At 40.8% G+C, this 6,340-nt stretch overlaps 1 long non-coding RNA gene across 8 annotated transcripts in view; it reads right to left on the reverse strand.

Annotated features, from left to right (window-relative positions):
• Window positions 1-1,059: 1,059 nt before the first annotated feature.
• Window positions 1,060-6,340, reverse strand: part of LOC112968959 — a 165,744-nt gene continuing 160,463 nt past the window's right edge. For all 8 annotated transcript variants that reach the window (XR_003254507.1, XR_003254503.1, XR_003254508.1 and 5 more), the window contains one exon: window positions 1,060-2,623. This is a non-coding gene — a long non-coding RNA (uncharacterized LOC112968959). The remainder of the gene's footprint in view (window positions 2,624-6,340) is intronic.

Raw genomic sequence — 6,340 nt, forward strand, 5'->3', positions numbered from 1 at the left:
TTGGGTTGTATATCTCAACTGAAAAGATAAATGTGGAAATGCACCTCCCCCACTGTCCCACTGCAGTTTCATGTATGGGATGAGAGAGATCCCTCATGAGAAGTGTTAGCTTAAGCTTGGGTTCTGCCACCGGAGCCTCCTTTCGCCTATGCGCAGCCCCCACTGAACTTGCACCAACTGCATATGCTCCAAGACCATCCGAGTCCTCCATGCAAGCACAACRGAAAGAGGCTTGTGCTTTGTTTTGTGGCTGGAATTTGAGAAAAAATTTCATCTTAAAACAGACAGAGAGGAAAACTCGGAGCTATTACACTTGTCTTTGCAATGTTAGTTTGTGTGCCATGATACTAAGAAAAAAAAAAAAAAGTCATTTGGTACCCCAGGACTTTAGATACTTACTGAACACTTCTGTAAGTTACACCAAAACGTCATGTTTTTACTGGGTTTTGATCGCTATTTTTAACCCATCTATTCCTATATTCCAAAYAGAACTGAACAACTGACATAAATACAGGCAAGCAGAATACCATTAATTCAAAATCGTGGCTTCCCTCTTTCTCCAATTATGTTTAAGTATCTTTCTAAATCCACATTATATCCCAAAACTACATCTTGGATGCRAGATCACATGAAAAAGATCAAAAGGGGACGCAGGATAAAAGGAATTATGCCTAAGCTATATTGTTATTTCTGAATTACCTATGAAATTCAGGAGAGAGAGAAATACCGATTTTAAGAGCTTTTAATGTACTTTAGCCTTCAAGAGTGAGATGCAACACACCCTTTAAATCATCTTGCCCTGCAGGGTATCTGTGAAGTGAAAATACAACACAACAAAAGATTTGAGGGCAAATTTTGATCAATCCGTGCGTGGGGTGCTCCAAACATTAGCCCACCAACCTTCTTCCCGACGTGGTATTTTTTCCCTGGTCTTCTCCCCCCTCTCCGCTCCAGGAAGAACCCAGCCCCAGGGGGAACTACATGCTCTAAAAGCAAGGTGATACCCCAGGGGAAAGGGGAGAAAGGGATGATCAAATGAGACAAACACAAGTAGGTAACTGATTTACAGATTCACCATTTACTGGATTCCTTGGGAATAACCAATTATATTCTTTGCAAGTTCAGACACGATACAGGCACACATGCACAGGAAAACAAAGTCCACCAATCATTTTTTGAAAGCTCTTGTCCTTTCTGGAGAAGCCGGAATCCAGGTGAGTCTCAGACTTTACACAGAAATGAGTTCATACACTGAGAGGACTCTTCCCCCGRTCCTCAGCTCCTGAACGTCTGATGCTTCACAGCATTTCTTGCATAATTCATCTTAAAAGTGAAGTTACCAGCAGGGCAGTCAAGTGAGAAATATATAACGGCCTGTGATCATCRAACACAGCCTTCCAGGGAACAGAAGCCACCAGTTCAGCTTCTTGTAGTAGCCAGAGGGAGCTGTTTGGAGACTTCTCTCAGGAGCTGACTCCTCTTTGGCATATAGGACACCAAAGGGTGCCCCTTTTGTCCCATCTTCTGAAGTTATACAACAGCAAGGGTCATCAAATTTTGTTCAGCACGTTGGCCGTTTGACATGGGTAGCAACGGTCTGAGACTCAACAGCGAGAAAAAAATTCTGCCAGAGCTAATCTACTCCTTGTTTCTCAGAAGTCCAAGCCATCCTTGATCACAATATATGTGGCTGGAGACTATCCCTTACTTAAAGGACAGCATGAGAAGCACGTATTGCACAGCACAGCCTATGTTTATCCATGTTTGTCTTCCCTCTCTTCCCGCCTCCCTTCCCTTTAAAGAACATACAATTTATATCCAATGCACCATTGGTCCACTCTGTTAGGACACTGCTGTAGATGGAGCTCTGTGAGCATAACACAGTGGATTGTGGATACAGGAGTCAGCAAATAAATAATTCTACAAGTGTCAGACATTTCAGTCCAGGAGATCAGAGATTCATTGACTACAGCATGAGAAGAGTTGTTAAATARAAACAATTGCAGTACATGGTTTCAGCCTTCCATAGTCACTTTGACTACCAGGTAAATCAGAGACTGATCTTTCACCTTGAAAAATATCAATTTTTTTTATCGGTTGTAATGCCCCCATATATCAAACACAGTTGTCAAAGCATTRGGTGAACAGCACAAAAACAAAAGAGAAAAAATGCACGACTTTCTCATGGAAGAACATTCTTTTGTAATTACGTCCAAGGGTACATAAGAGGGTCCCCTAGCATGTCAGCAACCTTATTCACAGCCTGCAGAGTCCCACAGACAAAGAGTGTATGCTACTGAGTACAGCAGTCCTGTAAACCAGGAGACATGAATTCTTGCTTTGCTAATGACGAACTGTGTTTCCTAGGGCAAACCACCACACCCTTGGGTGCTTTTTCTTCTCATAATCTCTCTGTCTACTTAATATAATCAGTCTCCAACTCTTCTGAGCAAGGAAAGGCTCTTTTTATGTACTAGGGACACCACTATTTTAGGCACTGCAGAATTTCAGGATGACCCTGTAAGTTCCACCTTAACACACACAAAAAATAATTACAAACCATAGTGTCTTACCCCACAGCATTACTTGTCTGGGTAGTCCGTGGAGTCAATATGCACCATAACTGTAACACAGGAGTAAAGTTCAGTTTGGGCCCAGAGTAAAAGCAAGAACTAGTGCTGTATCTAAAAGACTGATGTACCTCCCATTCCACTATTTAAAGGGTGAGCTGCATAGTGACATTTACTTAAAACAGTGGATGTTTAACTGGCTGAGAAAGGCAATTTTTCAGACATTCCTTTGTTTAGCAGAGGAAAAAGTAACCTTGAATATATCAAATATAGAGACAGCAAATTAGAGCTTGTAAATGCATCACATGAACTTGCATATACGTGTAGATCAAGGAAGTATAATGAGATATTTTGAATAATATAATGAGATATTCTGAATAATATTTGATGCACCTAATTACTGAGAACATGCCTAACAGATTTTTCCAGTAGCAGCATCGATGCCCTGCAGGTACTTGTCCAGGCAGCCCATTGCCCTGCATAGCATCTGYAGATTGCCAACCTGGGTTGTGCTCGTGATCACACGTAGTCTCTGATTCTTGCTAAAAATTCATGCATCTAGAGGAAAAAGTGTTTGCCCATGACCCTAGGTGGCATTCTAGTTATAGCCGTCCTACTGAAGACCTAAAACAACATCACTCACAAGAATGCTGTTGTGGCTAGTTTATACCGTTGGCAAATGAGATCAGGCTCTGGCCTTGAAATTAGAGTCCACATTAAAGCAGAGGTCCCAGACCTCTCCTAGATTCTGCCACATGCTTCTCAACGTTGAGAAAAGCATAAAACAGGCAATCTAGGCCCCCAATTAACTCTATAAAAAGATCTCAGACTCCAACATTCATTCAAGTACAAATCAAAATGAATCAGCTCTGTCACAATCAACCCAGGAATGGATTCCAGCCTGATAATTTCATCTTTTTAATGGATCATTTATAATAGATCTGTTTTTTCTGAAGCTGTGATTTTTTTCCTCTGTTATTGACTAATACTGAAAATTCCAGCTGTATATATTTCACTTCCTCAAATTACCTAATCACTTTATGCAGAAAAGATTATCTTGAAAAACAGCCTAATTAAATGTGCACATATTTGTAACCTTTTGTGTTATTGTATCAGGTGGTGAAGCAGTAGCAACACTGGAAAATGTGGGATCTTTGGGAAATGTAGCATATTATTAGATTTGATGAGATCCATTTTCTTGATGGCTTCTGAAAGATCTTTGTGCTAATTAGCTAAGAATACCACTGAATTATTTAATTATCTCTACTTTTGTGCAATAAAATATGTTGTCATATCACACACACTATCTTGCTGTTGCTGTTCATACTTAATGATGCCTTTATAGTTAGCAATTTCCTTTGTTCTCCCCCTGTAAGTGGTTTTTGGTGGTGCTGAAAAAGAGGGGGAGCAGAGAGGGCAGGGAAAGGAAAAATATCTGTTTTAAAATAAAATTTTATATGTGGGAAAATCTTTACATGAGTCTACCTCTAGCTCCAGTTCCCTATGCAATATGTGCAATGCGTTTCAGTGCAACAACAGACCCACATACTTCTTGCTAATGCAACGAGGAGTGCTTTCCAAAGAAAGAGGAAAGAGACAAACTATCGCTGCAAAAAAATTTTAAATCAGCAAGGAATGTTTTTTAACAAGGAAGAGGTAAATTATGATAATTACTCTGACTGGTAGGGTCCTTAAGCATTACTAATTAGCATTTATTGCCTGGATTATTGAAACAATGTGTGTGTTCCCAAGAGTGAAGAAGAACTGGGATGCTCTTTCCTTCTGAGCCCTGGGAAAAAGGCAGGGCAGCAGGAATGCGGTACAGTTGGCAGAGGGGCTCTTCTTCCAAGCACTGCGAACCCCAGTTTGCTGCCGAGCGGCACAGTAGCACTGGGAAACTCGTGCTTTYTGTGAGCCCACATTTAAAACTTCAAGTTTATGTCTGCATTCCACCTTACTTGCAAGAAAAGGGAACACAAACAAAATTAGGGCAGCACAAAAGGAGAGTGGCCATTAAAACAGTCAAAATCATTTGGCAATTAAGTTAGAGCTGCAGTCTAACATTTACCTCATACCCTGTATAGTGCAACGCTTTCTATTATTATTGGGGTTGGGCACAAACATAGTATGAATAAACATCTCATCACTTTAAAGTACTGAGGTACGGTCAAAGACTTCCTCACAGTGAAATGAAAGAGTTAACAAAACCAACCAAAAAGATTTTATGCCATTTTCCACTGGCATTTTGACTAGGTTGATATGACTTTGTAAAGAGGCTGCAAAGCAATTCAATTTCAACTTAAGTTGCATTTTAACATCAAGGATTTAGAATATGAATGAAGTTTTGAATTAGAAATCAATTAGAAATTAATCAATCATCTAATCAGCACTAGCCACTACATAGCATCTCAACTATAGTTTGGAATCTGGCCCAATAAATCCTTAAGTACCTTGGAAATGATTCAGGAGAGAAAAACAGTAAAAGTATTCTCCATTTTAGAGCTACAGTACTAGGCAACTTTTGGTACTATTAAAACCCTTGAAATAAAAGAGCAACAATGGAAAACTGCAGAATGCCTGTGGACCTTTCTACCTTTTACTGCCACCAAACCCCATTCCTTTCAACTTGGGTAAGCAAGTTCCAGCAAAGCTGCAACGAGGTCAAAGTCACAGAGCTAAGTGGYACAGTTGCCGCTTAGACAAAACTCCTAAATGCAAGAGTTCTCAAAATTTGCATTATCTATCTTAAATGCAATACTCAAAAAAAAAAAAAGCCTCCATTTATTTTCTCCCTTTTTAAAATATTTGCATTACATATTGCACAGCTTACTTGGGAGTGTGTTATATTAAATTTCACAAGACTGTAATAGATACACTTTTAATTGAAACTAGTCCTAGTCTGGCATTTTTTTAGTGCTGAAGATCTTCATCCCTCACTAAAATAAGCCTGACTTACATATTCTATTTTGTAATTCAATTCACGCCCAACGTGTATTTTCTCTGCYATTTTCCTCCCAGCATATGAAATTGTTTTTGTCATAGTTTCCTTTAATTCCAGTGAAAATGTACAGCTATACAAACTGATGAAATTATCATTGAAGGAACCATATAAAGCAAAGGCAAGAAAGCCTTATAGATTAAAAAAGAGAGCAAAAAAACCCRAACAACAACAACAAAAAACAAAAATAAAATCCAAACCCCATACCCTTTCTTTTGTCTGCAGAGGGTAAAAAYGTCGCAGGAGAAGGTTTGGATTGATTTTCATTTGTTTACCAAGAAATTATCCTAACTGGATATTTATAACGTAATTAAGTTTCAATAACACTGGCATTTCTTCAGCTCCCACAGACAAGCCCAGCTCAGAAACCCCATTGAACCTGCATGCCCCGTGCACTGAATTACCGAGCCCGGGCTGGCAGGCTGCGGCGGGGGGGATGGGGAGAAAATGCATGATATTTCAGTTATTATTGCTTCTTTCTCCTGCGAGAATCTTGCCTTTTCCAGCAGAAAAGGCGGGGRGGGGGGTGCCCAGTTCTGGTCTCCCTCCCCGTGTTCGTGCCCGCCGCGCTCCGTGTCAATAAGGCCTCCCTTGTCTCGGCGGCGCTACCCCTTTAAAACGACAGCGCCGCTAATTGATGTGTCTGGGCGAGTCTAGACTGGTAGCGATTGAACCAACCACCAATTATGTTCTTCACCGCGCCGAAGTTCAGGGATGTGCCTGCGGCGGGGCGGGCGGCGGGACCTGCCGCCGCCGCAGCGGGCCGAGCCCC

Source organism: Apteryx rowi, unplaced genomic scaffold (genome assembly GCF_003343035.1).
Source record: "Apteryx rowi isolate R43461 unplaced genomic scaffold, aptRow1 scaffold_33, whole genome shotgun sequence".
Taxonomy (NCBI): domain Eukaryota; kingdom Metazoa; phylum Chordata; class Aves; order Apterygiformes; family Apterygidae; genus Apteryx; species Apteryx rowi.